This window comes from Crocuta crocuta, unplaced genomic scaffold, assembly GCF_008692635.1.
Source record: "Crocuta crocuta isolate KB4526 unplaced genomic scaffold, BGI_CrCroc_1.0 scaffold28, whole genome shotgun sequence".
Lineage (NCBI taxonomy): Eukaryota > Metazoa > Chordata > Mammalia > Carnivora > Hyaenidae > Crocuta > Crocuta crocuta.
Genome location: NW_027533256.1, coordinates 1,642,981 through 1,660,927, shown reverse-complemented (window position 1 = coordinate 1,660,927; position 17,947 = coordinate 1,642,981).

Sequence of the window (17,947 nt, the reverse complement as noted above, 5' to 3'; positions counted from 1 at the left end):
TTTGGACTTCATCTGTGGCATTAGTTCTCCTGGCGCTCCAACAGATAGCCTTTTGGACTTGAACTACAACTCTTTACTGGGTTCCCAGGCCTCCCCAATCACATTTGGACTTCCCAAACCCTCACAATCGCATGAGATAATTTCTTAAGTAATAAATACACACACACACACACACACACACACACAAATAAATACACACATATATGTCATACATACATACATGCAGACGTGTGTGTGTGTGTGTGTGTGTATCTCATTGATTCTGTTTCTCCGGAGATCCCTGCCTCCTGCACTAGGTCAAGGCCCCTCCTCTGAGTCTTGGCTCCCTCAGTTGCATCTACAAGGGTGAATCCTAGCTGACGTTAGAAGGAGTAGATACATTCTGACAACAGTTTCAAAAGGACCCTTATTTGTCAACATCAGTAATAGAATACTGGTATCAATACACAGTTGTGGGGGGGCCCACAGCCACTCACATACCAGTGATCACACAGGAGTTACACACTAATACCTGTGATAGCATCTTCTAGATTATCGTGTTTTCTGGGTAAATAGATGAGATCAAGAGATTATACAAGAGAGGCCCTGGGTGCCAGTCTAGCTTGTCAAACTCCTTGCCTAACGGCCTACCTGTCACACGGGTGATGCATTGGAGCAAGGTTATTTCCTCCCAAAACAGAAGAGGACCCAGGGTCTGAGGGGCCAGAAGCCTAACTGCACAGAACTATGCAGACAGTTGTGGGAACTGGGGAATCTGGGCTGAGAAAAGAGCAAGGGAGGATCATGGTCGGTGCTTCACTAATGAGCTCGTGATGGAGGAGGGATTTGGTTTACATGCTGCAGGAGGCAGACCTGGGATCAGGTCTGTGGGTGGAAGCCACAGGGAGGCAGATTTCAGGTCATCGTAAGCTGTTGGGGACAGGTAATGAGCTTCCGTTGAGCAGAGGAATGTAAAAGAGGCTACAGAAAAAAAAATCAGCCTGTGTTGGACAGAGTGATCTTTTGTAGCCTTTCCAGCCCTGGATTCTGTGACGGCTAGCCAAGCACATAGCCTGGGTGCCCGCCCCCTCCCTGCCCAAGTGGGGTCATAGATAATGAAACGACCATTGCAGAAGAGGCACGAAATCACCTAAGATGTGTTTCTAAGGCAGGCGAGCCTACCTGGGCACAGCAGGTCACCCGGGTTCCCGATTCCACCAGCCCTCTAGGACACGGGCCTTTGACTCGCTCCGGTCGCTGACAATGGCTTCTGTAAACAGGGCTCTGCTCCGCTGGCGACCCAAATGGTCTGCGCCTCACAGCACAGGGGCCTTGTGTCTGCACACCTGTGTGCACACTCAGGGGTCTGCACATGTTTACGGTGCTGCCATGCTCCGGCCAAGTGGCCAAGTAACTGATGACAGAGCTGTGAATGTCAGGGATTGAACTGAGAAAATTCCCTGGAACTGGGTCTGGCTCGTCCCAGCCCAACCCTGGGCCCAGCAGGTCCTAAGAAGACTCTTCTCCACCAGGTCAGGCATGGAGGGGCTTTGGGACAGATCGTATCCAGCTGAGCTGAGAGAACCTGGCCCCAGCTCCCGCTTCTCAGAAACTGGGGGCTCTGGCACGGCTGGTTTGCCAACGGCTCCCGCCCCCTTCCGGGGAACACTAGCTGCAAGCGTGGTTAGAAGGAGCGTAGATTTCTTTCTTCCAAATGCCTTGGGACACCTGGTGATCTAAGGTTTCAGGAGGGCAGAGAGGCCTGGTGTAGAAACCGTGTGTGCTGGGGGATGCCTGGGTGGCTCAGTGGGTTGAACTTCCGACTTTGGCTCAGGTCACGATCTCTTCGTTCGTGAGTTCAAGCCCCATGTCAGGCTCTGTGCTGACAGCTCGGAGTCTGGAGCCTGCTTCAGAGTCTGCGTCTCCCTCTGTCTCAGCCCCTCCCCTACTTGTACTCTGTCACTCTCTCTCTCTTTCTCTAAAAATAAATAAACACTAAATTTAAAAAATTTAAAAAAACACAACAAGAGAAGAAAGCATGTGTGTGAAAATGGCTTGGACTCGTCCAGGGTCAGCTCGGGCTGTGTCAATGTGCTGTGGCTGCCAAAAGAACTCCCACTTCTCAGGGGCACTGACGGTGCCGGGAGTGAGGGCAGCGACAGCCCGCTGCTGCCCCGGCTCTGATCAGCTCATGTCAGCTGTCGTGTTTCCCCCTGGGCCTGTGCAGCAGGAGAAGGACAGAGCCGGCCCCGTTTGGCCAAGATGCAGGAGGCAGCGGGCTGGGCTGAGACATGGTGAAGGACAAGGGGGGCATTTAACCCAAAGAAGCAAAGACTGGGGAGGACATGAGAGCACTTTTCACACCTCTGCACAGCTGTCGGGAGGAAATGAGGTCGCACTGATCCCATGCGGCCCTGAGGGCCAAGTGCCAGGTAGAGGAGAGGGTCTGACGCCTGATAGGGAAATTTAGCACCTCCATATTTCTAAATGTGACACGGGCTGCTGCAGGAAACAGTGAGCTCCCCATCCCCTGAGGTGTGCGAAGTGCAGCCAGAAGGCAAGGTTACATGTTGGGTTGGTGATAGAGGGGAGGTATTGCTAGCATCACCAGGAAATCCCATCCGGACACAAGGGTCTCTCTCATAAATACTTCTCTGAGTCTCTATCCATTACCGACTGTCATAAAAATGCAAAGTGACAAACAGAAAGTCGCAGCAGCAGATAACTGAACACTTATTTAGTTCGTGCGTCTGCGGATCGGCCGGGTGCAGCTGAGCTGAGCTGGGTTGGTTGGAAGTAGCTCTGTGTCACGTGACTCTCCTTCTCCTCAGACCAGCTAGCCAGCCTGGGCTTATCCATCTCACTGTGATGGCAGAAGGGCAAAAATTTTTTGCAAGCACAAGGATATAAGGCCCGAAGTCCTCGGCCTGGGCTCTGTCACGCCTGCCTCATCCCACTGCCCTGGCAAGTCACACGAAGAAGAGGAAGTAGGTCATGTCCGCGGCTACAGGGCAGGGCGGGGGCTTGGGGCAGAAGTGCAGTCCGCTACAGTGGTCATTATGTCCGTTTTGACAGACACATACAAAGTAGGTGTGCACACTTCGAGTGAACGTGTGAGAAGCTTCCTAGCAAACAGAGTTGTTCCAAAAGCAGGTTTGGGGGTTTTATGCTGTACCTAAGCCTCTACAACTTACAATGGCAAGGGTTCCCAGGCATCATCTAGCCCAAATATCTCACTTCACAGCCCGCCAATCCAAGATCCAGAAAGGGGAAGAATCCTGCCCAAGCCCACCCAGCTGAGCTTTAGCACTTGTAGAGTGTTCCTTCTCCCTTGCACAGCCAGGGTCAGCAAGACTTGCTAGATTTCTGAGGGGACGCTGCAGGGGCCGAGTGTGGATGCAAATCAGACATAAAATGCAGCTCAGAACCCCCACCTATGATCGCTGTGAGATTTTGGTCAGATGACAGATTTGCAATGTCTGGCACACGGCAGGTGTGCAAAGCTGGATGGCTACTGCCAATATTACTCTATAAAGCATTGTGGGTGCTCAGCGCAGGACAAGAAGCTTGGCAGGGGGAAGCAGGAACAAAGGCTGGCTTTCAGAAGGCTTTTATTGGAGCTGGGACTGCAGGGTATGGCTCACGGGTGGCCTGCAGGGGCACATAGCTCTCTGTGCCCTTGTTCATGCTGGCTTCAGTTGGGCAAACTGGCAAAAGCCAAGGTGGTCTTGGAGAAGAGGAGGCATTTATTCCCAAGTGGAAAGATTGCTGAGCACACGTGATGTGTCATGTCCTTAGTGTTATGCAAGTGGTGGTGGGGGCAGAGATGTGGACAATGCCCTTGAGACCCACACAAACTGAAAGGGCAGAGATAACTGCCAGCAGTGAGGGCAAACCAGTGGCCACATGGCTGTGAGGACATTGGAAATGGACTCACTGATTCTATTTCAGTGTTTCATGAGTTCTGTCAAAACAGGGGCTGTCTTTCCCCAGTCCCTAGAAGAGTGTCTGGCATACAGAAGGTGCTAAATAAGTGCTGGTGGAATAAACAAGTGTCGGATGAGTCTGAGAGGTTATTAAAGTCTTCCTGGAGCAGGTATAACCCGGACCAGGTGCTGAAGACTAGGTGGGATTGGGATCCATAGTGGTCAGTGATTCTGGATATGGATTTGCCTTCCGTGCACACAACGTTTCTACCAAGATTCCCATGCGTGGATGTAGAGAACGTCTTGCCCGTTGCAGAGCACTCCACATGTCTACCTCTGATCGACTTACTTCACAGCCAAGTGACATGCATTGGTGAGCCTGTGCTCATGAAATTCACTGGTCTTTCCATGTTCCTCATCTACCTGAATGAGCTGGCTCAATGCAATGGCGAAGCAGTTAAGAAACAAGATCTTGCAGGGCTGGGGTGATGTCCTCCGTGGTGTTGTGTCTACTATAAGTCAGCATCCAATACGTGGTGCTGTTTCTCTCCTTGCCAGGCTTCACAAGCCCAGGAATCAAGGAATGGAAAAAGGAACGGCTCGCTCACTTCTACCCTTAGTGATTTTCTAGCAGAAGCTTTGCTTCCTTGTCTCATGACTTTATGCTCTGCTGGCTTAAAGGTCTTACTTCCAGAGGGAGGAACGCTTCCACCAGGAGACACAACAATGATTCCACTGAACTAGAAGTGAAAGATTGCCATCCCGTCCATTTGGGGCTTCTTGTGCCTCTGAATCAATAGACAAAGAAGCTACCATGCTGGGTGGCGTGATGCGTCCTGACTACCAAGGAGAGATCGAGTTGCTAAAAACTAACAGAGGTAAAAGGAAGTAGCTCTAAAATACAAGGCATCCCTTAGTACTGCCGTGTTCTGTGGTCAATATCAATGGAAAACCACAACACCCAATTCAAGCAGAGCTGCTAATGGCCTACATCCTTGAGGAATGAAGGCAAGAGCCATGATCAGCTGAGGCACTTGCTAAAGATAAAGAAAGGTGGGGTGATAATGGAAAAATTAGTTATAAGTATCAGCCAGGAACGCATGACCAGTAGCCAGAATGAAGACTGTGAGTATTGTGTTTCCTCCTTATTTTGTTATGAAGGTGTGTGTGCATGTGTGTATACAGATGTATGCCAATTATTTTGTTTCCCTTTATCTTCTATCTCTTCATCATCTAATATAAGATGTATTTGTAATAGTTAAGTATATATCACAGTATTTAAGTTACCAGATATCAAAAGAGAAGAGTGAATATCACCAAAATACATTGCATCCTCTTGTATGGAAAGGGTTAACATGTTTCTGGTGTGTGCAAGACAGGTGCATCATTGTTGGTGGAAGTATGGCTTTCTGATTATCTTTACTTGACAATTACGTACGGTTTCGGGAAATATATATTGGTGCCAAGTTAACAAGGGGTGGACTGTGATAGTCAGATTTATGTGTCAACTTGGCTAGGTTACAGCCCCTAATTATTCAACCAAGCATTAATCTAGGTGTTGTATGAAGGTATTTTATAGACGCAATTAAGGTCCATAGTCAGTTGACTCTAATTGAAGAAGATTATCCTAGATAGTCTGGATGGGCCTGATCAAATTAGTTGAAAGGATTTAAGGACAGAGCCGAGGCTTCCTAGAATAAGAAGAAATTCTACCTGTGGCTACAGCTTCAGCTTGTGCCTGCAGATTGTAGCCTATTCTTCCTGACAGCCTGACTTACAGAGTTTTGACTTGTCTAGCCAACCCTTACAACCCGCACAACCCCAACAATTACATAAGCCACCAGTTGTGTTTCTCTGGTTGAACTCGGACTGATACAAAATATATGGAGTCCAACCCAGTGGAAAGGGTTAGGGGGAAGGGCATGGCACATTAGGGGTTGGGTCACAGGGTCTGATCAATGCAGGGAATAAAAGGCACTTGGTCCAGTTGGTCCAAGATGGTAAGTAATAGCTGGATTAAATAATATAATGTTTGGGGGCTGAACTGACAGGCTAAGGAGTTAGAATTCAATGCTGTAAATGAAGGAAGCCATCAAAGCCTTCCATGTTGGATACATACTGATAGAATTCTAGGCCTCTAAAAGATCCATCTGGCTCTCTTATCAGAATGGACTGGAGCTAGGAGAAACTGAAAGCAGGGAGGTGCCCTTTGATTGGTTCTGTTCTGGGAGAGCTAAGTGCCTCTGTGCAAGAGTTTAACTGAGAACCATTAGTTTAACAAGAAGCCATTTTGTGCATTTCTGATGGGGGTGGGGGTAAAGGCGAAGATGTAGGAATGATGGCAGCATATTGGCTGAGACAGGGAGAGCTGGGGGAAATTGAAACCTCACGTGGTAGACTGGATCATTTTCTCAATCTTTAGAGCCTCCCTGCATTAGAATTATACATCTAATGGCCTTTGTCGAGAAATGCCTTAGCAGTTCTTCCTACTAGAGATGGGATATATGTCCCTGATGCACGGATGGCCGGGTGACTTTCTTTGGCCAGTGGAATGTACACAGAAGTTATACTACATTAGCTCTAAACCAAGGCTTCCAAAGGCATCACATTTCCACTCTTGTGCTTCTGTGATTTGCCGTGAGAAGTAGTTTCCAAAGAAAGTAGCCTCTATCACCTCAGGCTGAGCCTGAGTTTGAATACATGTAGGGCCATTCAGAGCCCAACCCTCAGTCTGGATCAGCTGAGGACCAAAGTAGGACCATCCAGCCAGGTTCAGCCTAGACTAGCGAATTCTCAGTTCATCTGCAGAAGCATGAGCCAGAGAACAAATCCTTACCACTGAAAGTCCTTGAGCTCCAGAGGTAGTTTGCTACCTAGAAATATTCTAGCAATCACTATCCTTTATACTAAGAGAATGTGGCGGCCTCATTTCAGCTAAATATGGACTGGCTCCAGAGTAAGAATCTGTTTAGCTGTGGGCCAGAGCTGGAGGTAAAATCTGAGACCCTGCATGGAAGTTGAAGAGTATATTGTACTGACCCAAGTTCCAGACCCCTATCTGCCACTAATTCTCTGAATGACCTTCGGCTGATCATTTCCCCGACCCAGCCTCCATTTCATGGTCTATGCAACATAGTGGCACACTAAATGCCCAATGGTTTAACTCTGCCCAGTTCCAGTATCAGAATGGCTAGTGTATTGAGGGACAGCGCTAGGTATTACAGTGGTCCCGATCAGAAATCCTTTCCTCTAGCAGATAAAAATGTTTGGCAATGAAATCATTGCTCCCTTGAGCTTCTCAGAAGCCACATAGGAAGCAGGCTGTGGCGCTGCTAACTTCAAATTCCTTGTGGCTGTGCGAGGAAGCTCTCGCGGTGCTGGTAGCCACCGTGCTCTCCTGAGCTCTGCAGTCTTGATGGAGTGCGGGTGTGCACACAGCATCCTCTCAAGGGGCTCAAGAGAGGAGGACAGCTCTGCCCTAGGACGCACGGGGCCAGATCTGTCCACAGTTTCCTCGCATTTAAATTGTAATCATGCAGCACAGGTAAGAACCAGGAAGGTGGACTTGGGCTCCAGGGACTCTTATAGCTTCTACATGCTCAGTTTCTATTAAAAAGGAGCTTGGAAGGGCGCCTGGGTGGCTCAGCTGATTAGGCATCTGACTTTGGCTCAGGTCATGATCTCACAGTTCATGGGTTCGAGCCCCACGTCAGGCTCTGTGCTGACAGCTCAGAGCCTAGTGCTTGCTTCAGATTCTGTGTCTCCTCTCTCTGCCTGACTCCTGCTCGTGCTATGACTCTCTGTCTCTCAAAAAAAAAAGAATAAATGTTAAAAATTTTTATTTAAATAAAAGAGCTTGGATGGGAGATGTTTTACAAGAGACAGAGTGTTTGAGTTTAGAGTCTTTGAATCAATCATAAGTGACAGAAAACCTAAGCCAAACTGGTTTAAGGAGATAGATTTAACTGGTATAACCTAAAAGCGCAAGGATAGGGTTTGGTTGCAGGCGTGGCTGGACCCGGGGTTCGGGTGCCCATATGACCCTAATACATTCAACGCCCCCTCCATGCCTTGACTGTTTTCCTCAGTAACGGCTCTGCCCTCAGGCAGAATTTCTCCAAGTGGTGGCTCTTGGCAGTTCCAGAATCAACCCACCGTCTAAAAACAAAAGACCAGCATAAGATGGGCTTCGTTTCTACCTTTCTTTCTAGCAAAATTGCTGGGACTGTATTTCGCTGGATGGCTTAGGTTGTTTGTCCTTCCTGAATCAGTCGCAGGGACCAGCAGTGGGGGGCCCAGCTGTAAGCCAGGGCTGACCCTACTTTTAAATACATGGACAGGGAGGGGCGCCTGGGTGGCTTAGTCGGTTAAGCATCCTACTTTCACTTAGGTCATGATCTCGCGGTTCGTGGGTTCGAGCCCCGCATTGGGCTCTGTGCTGACTGCCGGCTCAGAGCCTGGAGCCTGTTTCAATCTGTGACTCCCTCTCTCTCTGACCCTCCCCTGCTCACGCTCTCTCTCTCTCCTAGAAATAAATAAAAAATATTAAAAAAAATACATGGACAGGGAATGGGAAAATGTTTCAAAACGAAGCAGGGGGGTGGATGCTGGAAAGACGAAACAACCGATACGCACACCTCGGAACGAGGTTTCTGTGTTTATTAGCTGACAGCTGACCAAGCCAGGGGACATTTCTAAGGCTGGGAAAACCAACCGACAAAAAAACACCTGGTCACCCATTCGCCGATGCAAAAACACCTGCCAGTACGTATGTGGGTATCTCCCACACACTCGGCACCATGCTAGAAATGTTTAGAATTTTAAAAAGTGGCATGTTAGAAGATCCCAATCATTGGAGGCATGTAGGTGGGGAGAGAGAGACACACAACGCAGTGAATGAGGTAGGCAGGCTGAGGTCTGAAGTGGCTGACTCATGCCAGTGCTCTGGGAGGCAAGGGGACAAGGGTCTGGATGGGGAGACTACCTTTGAACGAGTGCCAGGAGTGACGTGGACGTTATAGGTACGGGGTGGGTGGTGGAGGTGTTAGGATGACTCAAGGCTCCACAGATACAGAGTAGAGCTGGCTGAACAGACAGGGAAGAAGAGAGCCAGACCCTGAGGAGCCAGATACCATGCGAGGGATTAGATTTACACTAGGGGCAGCAGGGAGCCATAGAAGGCTTTAGAGCAAGGGCAAGGCTGGACACGGAGCTTGCTCTTACTGCCAGCCCCACGGGTCTGCCTGGCACAGCACCAGCCCCATCCCAAAGGATTCCAGAATGCCCACGTTAAAATCGCACATGTTAAACTGTCAAATAAAAAGGAAAGGATAACACTGTAGATAGTGTATGATCCCAACTTGGTGGATAAAATATACAGGCATATGCTGCCGGCTACCACGTAGCAAGCCCTTGTGTTTAGCGAGTGCTCCCTGGAATGTGCCACAGAGTACTCGTGGCGAATTAGTCCTCACTCTGGACGTGGGTATTATCTTCCCCTCCCGCAGCTTGAGAACTAAGTTGTACTCGGAGTGAGCGAGTGGCAGAAAAAGGGCTGTGATGCCAGGCGTGTCTAAATCCACCTTAGCCCCCGTGTTGAAATGTTAACCATGATTATGACTCTGTGGGAGGATTACAAGGGATTTTCATTTTCCTTTCTATACTTTTCTATAGTTTGCAAATTGTCTACGGTGAATACATATTACTTTGTCAGGAGAAAACAAATACATACTTAAAAAAAAAAAAAATCCTGCAGAGGCGCCTGGGTGGCTCAGTCGGCTAAGTATGCAACTTCGGCTCAGGTCATGATCTCATAGTTCATGAGTTCGAGCCCTGTGTCAGGTTCTGTGCTGACAGCTCAGAGCCTGGAGCCTGCTTTGGATTCTGTGTCTCCCTCTCTCTCTCTGCCCCTCCCGCACTCACTCATTCTCTCTCTCTCTCAAAAATAAATAAACATTAAAAAAAATTTTCTTTAATCCTCTAGTCCTTCCTCATGCTGGGGGACCCAAGCCCTTCAGAGAAATTTTTCCCAAAACTACCATTGAGTTTCCCCAGTACTTCAGTGGAAATAACAACCTGCTCACAAACCAGCAGACTCGTCCCCCATACTGTTACAGTGTCCATTTCATTTTGTTTTATCATTTCCTCTCATCCATAAATTAATTTTAATTACCCAAAAGATATAGGATACTCATTTGTATCTTACAGAAAATTAAAATTCTATAGGTAAGACTCAAATTCCATATGGTCACCACCTCTCCTGTCCAATGACCTCCTATGTGAGGTCACAGAGTATAGTTATTTTTCTAGGCCTTTCCTTCTGTATTTACACATGTAAATATGTACCCAGGAGAAGAAGATGCTATCATCGCATGTTAAGTACTAATGCTATTGCATTCTGTTTTGCATACTATTCTGCAACTTGCTTTTTTTAAAAAAGTTTTTTAATGTTTATTTTTGAGAGAGAGAGAGGCAGACTGCAAGCAGGGAAGGGGAAGAGAGAGAGAGAAACAGAATCTGAAGCAGGCTCCAGGCTCTGAGCTGTCAGCACAGAGCCTGACATGGGGTTCGAACCCATGAACTGTGAGATTACGACCTGAGCTAAAGTCAGACGCTTAACCAACTGAGCCATTCCGGTGCCCCTGCAACTTGCTTTTTTAAAAAACAAATATTTATTTCTTTTGAGAGAGAGAGAGAGAGAGAGCACATGAGCCAGGGAGGTGCAGAGAGGGAGGGAGAGAGAGAATCCCAAGCAGGCTTCATGCTGTCAGCACAGAGCCCAACATGGGGCTTGATCTCACAAACCGTGAGATCATGACCTGAGCCGAAATCAAGAATCGAACACTTAACTGACTGAGCCACCCAGGTGCCCCACAACTTGCTTTTCTCATCCACTGGGGACTCCGTAGCTTTCCTCTGGAATTGCAAAGAACCAAAAATGTCATTCAAGCAATGCATGTGGCCCATTCCCCAGAAGGAAGAAACCTTGCACCACTGACTCCCTTGCCAAGCCTGAGCATCTTGCTGCCTTGGGCAGGGTGCCAGGGGGAACAGTGTCCACAAAGCGCCAGCAGATGGTATACACCCCCGAAGTGGCCGTTATCATTACTGGCCACCATCGTCGTTGGGACATCCTCAGCAACTTCTGAAGGGAGTCATGAGAATACCACAGGAGTCCTTTGTTCTCCTCCCCGACGGGCCCAGCTTCAGGGCTCTGGCCTGAAACAGAGAGAGGAGCTGGGGGGAGCTTCACCCAGGAAGCCAGGAGATGGTGGGGCAGGGGAGGGGTCACCAGCAGGTGCGGCCTCCCCCGCAGGATGGCGCGGGCGTGGGAGAGCCCACCGCAGCGACAGCAAGAAACTAATGAAGGCGAGGAAGCAAAAGCACCTCCGCTCGTCCTTGGCTTACACAAGCAGGAGGGGCTGAGGAAGGGGATCTGAAGGGAGACGTGAACTCCTTGGGACCCCTGGGGACCCCCGCTGGTTTCATCTGGTGGAGAAAAAGTGCAGACACCTTGTCTTGTATTCTCCACGTCAAAGTCACATCCCGATCCCTGTCCGCATCCCCGGAGAAGTCTGGAGAGCTCGTGAAGCTCCCATCATGGGTACCACATTCCAGGAGGCCCCCATGCCGCCTCCCTAGAGCTGCACTGCCAGCCTCCCTGCCGCACCCTAGTCCCTCCGACCACGTCTACTGGTGACCGTCAGGAAGTGTGGACCAGCGGAAGGAAGCCCCGCTGAGGGTTCAAACACACCCGGGTCCAATTTCCAACTCTTAACTTCTCATGGCTGGTGACACTGAGAACCTCAATCCTCTGTGAGCCTCAGTTTCCTCTTCTGTAAACGGGCAATAATAAACATCTCCACATGCAACAGGAGACCCTCAGCCGCCTCACACCTCGGGTCTTGAATGGGGACACCGGCTGGTGGCTTTGAACCAGCCCCAGCAGCCCCCCACTGCCGTCTCATGTCTGGCCGGCCCTCCTCCCCTCCACGCTGCAGCCCCAGACAGGAGGCGGGCTTTGGACAGCAAGCGGGAGATGACTGAAGCTTTTCAAAGGGAGGAAACCCCTCTCTCCGGAGCAGCCTTCTTTCCCACTGGGCCAGTCCCCTCCTGCCTGGGCCGGGAGAGGTTATTTGCGGTTGCACTCCACGCCTGGAGGGATCACTTCCTGTGATTTTGTTTGTCTGTGTGGCTGGTGCTGGTACCGAGCAACGGGCCGCAGGAGTGGGAGCACTTCCCGGAGACCCAGGCTGGGTTGCGCTCTTGCTGGAGGTGAGACGTCACTCAAATGCACACACGTGCCCCTGTGCGGCCACGGCGAAGTTCCTAGAATAATCATTTATACCCAGTCACTTCACGGAGATGTTTACACAGCTGGGGAAGATGATCGTGTCGGGGAATAAGGTCAGAAACCACAGTCACCGTGAGACTCCTGTTGGGAAATAGACGGGAAGGTCCTCCGATTGAACCGAGTGCTGGGAACACGGGGTGTGTTAAGCTACTTACTTCACGGGTCTGCGGGGGGACACCACGGTCCTGGGGCACACCTTGCCTGAAACCCTTTTCTGACTCTGCTACCCCAGACGGGCCCCTGTTTGGGTCCCCACAAGGTCCCGCGGCCATTTCCGCCTCCCTCCCTTGTTCTTTCGTTTCTGGATGGTTCTTCACCAAGGCCACGGCTCTTTCAGGGTCCCCGTGTAGCCCCGGGTCCGATTCATCTCCCTGCTGTGGGTGCGAAGCACATGGCCCGAAGCAAAGTCAACTGTCACAGTGGTTTGTTGAGTAAAAAATAATAATAGTAATTGAAAGAGAGGGGCCCCAACTGAAAGCCCTGAGTAGGATGTCTGCCTCTTAGGCAGCCCCTGTCTGCCCCCCCACAGCGTTGTCTAGCATCAGCAGGGCAACAGGGGGCCAGAGCGAGGCTCTCAGGGCCCCCTGCTTGGGCTCTGTCTTCTTCTGAGGTAGTTCAGTGCCCCCACTATCGGCCCCATCCCACGGCCACCATCCCTGTCCCTCCTGTGTCCAAGCAGATATGGAACACCGACGCTTCCTCGACCTCAAAATAAACAAGCCCTCCCACAAGCCTATGTGCATGGCCTGGTGTGTGTGCGCGGGGTGTGCCCCCGGCCCTGGACACAGCCCCCCGGTGACCCTTCCTGACCAAAGCTCCTCCGTTCAGCCTCACAGACTCCGCATCCCTCTGCCTTCAGATCCCCAGGAGAAATGTCCTGTAGCCCTCTCCCTTCAAACTCAAAGTTCGGAGCTGGAAAATTCCACCATCATGCTCTGAAACATAAGAATTTAAAAAAAAAAAAAAAAAGGCATCCGCTGGGGACCAAGGTTCCTGGCTTTGAGAACCAGCATGTTGCGTTCTCGTAGGTGAGCACAGAGGAAAGGGAAGAGGTGCTGTCACCTCCCCAGGCGGGTCTGCACCCAGAACAAACAGGAGATGGCGAGAACGTTCCCGGGCTCAGCTGTCCAGCGAGACCTCTGCAGTCACCGTCGTCATTGCTCACCAGCACATCTGAGCCACGCCACGGTGTACAAGTTGAACTCTGGGTAGTGGTCAGGGGGGTAAGAGCCCAGCCCGGTCTCACCTTATTGGGCCACAGATTCCAAGCTCAGGGTGTCATGTAACAGGGGTCCCATCCGATGGGCACCCACAGCCAGTCTAATTAGTGGAGCTTTCTCGGCCTGTTACTCTAAAAATTATTTTGTTACCGTAACAGACCTTGAGCTTGAATAAGCCTGATTCCCCTGAAGCAGAGAGAGAAGCAACTGGGTACACTGGGTGAATAGTTAGCTCAGGAAAAGAGGAACCACGCGGCTCCTATCCTGGGCACCCAGCAGGGTGCTCCCCTGCTGCTGGGCCCCTGATGGAGAAGGGCTCCCCCTGCAGAGGAAGCCACAAGCCTACAATTCCAGCAGAGAGCAGACCTCCCCCTCGGCTGCCTTCGCAATTTCCAGCAAGGTGGGTGAGGCCAGGGGCGTGCCCCGTCCCTCTTCCGCACCCCCTGTGACAACAAGTGGTGGCAGGGAGCGTGTGTGTTTCACTGGGACACGTGGGTGTGGCTCTGTTTCCTGTTTGGCTCAGCCCAAGGAGACAGGACCACATAGAAGCCTGTCAGCACATTTCTGACTCGGTGACAACACAGTGCTCATTAAGAGCTGGCGGGGGGGGGAGGGAGGGGGATGTGCAGTGCTGAATGTGAGCTACACGGAGGGCCGGGCCGAACAGCAGGGCCACGGAGGGCCCAGAACACATGGGCCCAGCAGGGCAGGGCAGGGCAGGGCTGGAGGCAGAGGAAGGAGGGAGAAAGGCCGGACTTCCGTGGGACTCTGTGGGCGCTGTGAGGAGTGCAGGTGCTGACCCCAGGGCCCTTCCCCGTGCAGGGGGAGAAAGGTCCCACGGGTGAACAGCGCATCCAAGACACTGTGCTGCCGTAGAGAGCAAACAGAACAGGACGTCTAGAAGCTCTAGTCTCTGCTCTTGGGCTAATGCCTCCTGGGATCTTGGGCAAGACTCCTGCCTCCTCTCAGCCCAGGTTCTCCATCTATTACATGCTGGTAGTGACCTGTAGGAGAGCTTCTGGTGGCCTCGGGTGTTGTCCTGACAAGGAAGGAAGCAGAGAAGGGGGCGAGTTACTGGGGAGAGACAGAGAACCCTACACCGCCACCCCTCGTCTACTCCACTTCCCCTCATCTACACCGCCGCCCCTCGTCCCCTCCTCTGACCACACCGGGAGCTTGGCAGCTGCCCCTGCCTGGGTACCATCACTCAGAGTCCCAACAGAGCCCTGGGCTTACAGAGCTGTGAATGCTGGAGACGGATGGTCAGGCAGAAGAGCGAACAGCAGGCTGGCACACAGATGGCCTCACACAGATGAGCGGCTGAAGCAGAGCCGCTGTTCTCCACCCCTGGCCTCAAGCTCCCCTTGAAAAGCCCAGATCCCAGCCGATGACCTGGGGAATGGGGTTGTCTGCTTGTTCTTGGCTAACGCAAGTATGGGAGCCGTCTTCTAGAGAGCTTCCTTAGTTCAGGGCCCCTGGATCCAGAGCTGCCTGTGGAGCCCTGAGGACCAGAACCTGGGTCCTTCTGGGGGGATTCAGCGTCAGCACCTCCGCATCCCAACATTCAGCCCGTCCATGGCAGGGCTGTAGCCCAGGGCCTCGCGAGGCCAGAGGATGCAGGCCCACTGAAGACAGAAACAAGGATCAAAACACAGCAAAGAAAATTCCACATCTGCCCCATTTGAGCAAGAAGCTTGGCCTTCTGAATAGGGCCTCCTCCTCAGCCACGTCCCTGGCTAGGCACGAAGGCATGGCACGGGAATGTACCCATGGGGAGCCTTTGGGACATTGCCTTGGTGATTCAGATCTCCTCTCACATGGATCTGAATTCACTCCTTTCCTCAGAGATTTAAGTCCTACTCACCCTTTAGGTCAATGTTATACCTCCTCCAGGAAGCCTTCCCAGCCTACACTTCTAGCTCAGGGGAGGGCCTCTCACACTTATCATATTCTTGTTACAAAATCTTGTACTTGATCTTTCTCCCATCATCCCACACCTGTAATACTTTTCTCTGCACCTAGCATAGGAGCTAGCCTCACCCTAATGCAATTCATAGGCCACCATAGATGTTGGTTGGGTTTCACTGACATTCAAGAAGTATCGTCTGCTTTCTTCATGGTAGCTAAGGGTTCATGACCGGCCACTTGTAGTCCAAAGTCTTCATCTTACAGATGGGGAAACTGAGACTCAAAGAGAGGACGTGCTCTACCTAAGATCAAATAGTGAGCCGGTGGTGGGGCTGGGCCTGGAGCCCACGGCACTGCAACTTCTGTCTCACGGTCAATTCTGAGTCTTTTCTGGACCTTTCTTGACAGATGGTCTCCCTCTGCATGGATGCCTCTAGTTCCTGGGAGCTCAGCCCTGCAGAAGGCAGCTCAGGCGGTGCTGGGCAGCCAACAGAACCCTGTTTCTTCTGCCAAGCAAAAATTTGCTTCCTTGCAACCTTCTCTCGCCGATCCATCTCTGTCACTCATTCCTTTGTTTGATCCCTCATTCGCTCATTCGACCGCTATTGGGCACCTGCCTTGTGCCAACTGAATTAAAGAAGTGGGTCTTGCCTGCCGGAGCGGGGACAGCCACGGAGAGTGCTAAATGCTTGGTGCAAACCCGAGCTCCGGAGCGGGGGGACCGCTTCTGTGTCCCCTCACTGTATGTTCAGGGACAACCACAGTGCATGGCACTGCACAGGTGCTCCAGAGTCTTCCCGGATACAAAAGAAATAGTGAATGACATTGATGTGAAACAGGAAAAGGTCTGTTCAGGTAGGGTAAAACCAGAGACAGCAGCTAGTTCTGCCTGGGTTGGAGGAGGGAACAATCCAGGTGGACTTTGAATCGGGTGGGAGAAAGGTGGGTTTCAGCAGAGAGGGCGGGTGGGGAGGGCCCAGCAGAAGCAGAGACACAACCACAAAAACAGGAATATACCTGGAACCGCTAAAACCTTCCATCTGGAACCATCATAATGCAGGAATGGGGACTGGGAAGAAACGAGACAAGTAGGGACGGTGAGGCCAAGAAGGGCCTTGAACTCTAAAGCTAAGATACCTGGTCCTGGCCCAAAGGCAAAAGGAAGGCAGCAGCGTTTTTCAAAGTGAGTGACAGGCTCTGAGCTGTGCTTTGGAAAGATCACTATGGTGACCGTGTATGGAATGCGTGCGCCAGCTCACGTGGGGACCCGTCGGGAAGCCAGTGCAATTGTCCAGGTGAGAGATGATTACAGGGCGGCCAAAAGACCAGTCATTTCCCAGTTGAATGGTAATTGGGCATTCCGAATGCAATACCCCGGTCGTCAGTGTCTCCATCTGTAATCTCCTCCCTGTGCTCTGGCTGGCCCTGCGTGAGCAGTTCAAGCAGCTTACCGTTAATCCTCCGGGCTTGGGGACCCCCTCCCCACACCGCCGTGGCCAGCCCCTTAGTGGGCAGGGCTGTGTCTCTGCATAAGGACTCTGATGGGCCACCATCAAGCCCCAGAGCTTTCCAGCCTCTGTCCAGCGAACCAGAGCACAGGGCTGGCAGTATCAAGATGGCTTCCGAGCCTCGCGGGGCCCAAACTGATTAATCATCACTTTATTCCAGCGATCAGCTCCGCTGCAATTGGCATATTTATTTCTAATCAGCTCTTAAAAATGGCATCATTCAAAGGTGCTTAACCACATTACTTAATTCTCAGTCTGTATTACTATTGATTTCAAATATTCTCCTCAAGATACAGTTCATCATTCAATGCAGAAGTCTGTTTATATAATAATCTTATCTGGTTACTAAAATCTGTGAAATCTCTTCAATTGCCTCTAATGCAAGATCGGAGGCTGGTTGCTAAATGAGTCAATTTTACTTTAATTTGGTTTATTTACAGTACATGTTTTAATGCTCTGCCTTCCTATCTTTTGCAGCAACACTGAAAATAAAGGCAAATGAAGGCAGTGAGAGGGGCCTGTGCTTTTCTCAGTCTGCAGGAGTTGAGGCAGCCTGCCTGAGCTCCCAGAGGTAGAGCTTTCTACCTCTGCCAGCCCGCACAGAAGGACTCGCAGTGGTTCTCAAATGCCAACAGCGACAGCGCGCTGCCATGAGAAAAGCACCAGAAGGAGACCCCAGGTCTGGTTCAAGTCCCTGCTCTATCTTTCCATAAAGACCATCGGGTTGCTTGGCATCATAGGGAGTCAGCACCCCCATCGGTGCAATGGGGATGATATAACATCTTCCCAGCGCATGTCTCAGGAAACCCACAGAGACTAGGAGGTCCAAGTGCACGTGGTCCAGGACTCCACGCTCCTCCTGCACCAGCGTCCTGTCCTGTGAATCGCTTCCCTCCTCACGCCGGCTTGCTCCGGGGCCAAAGGGGGTAGCCCAAGCCTGTACGTCACAGCACATCCCCTATACTTTTTGCTTCGGACCTGCTGCTAAGTGGCAACTTCTGCCTGTGTCTCTTGGATGAAATGGCAAAGGAGAAAATGCACTGGAGCCAGCTC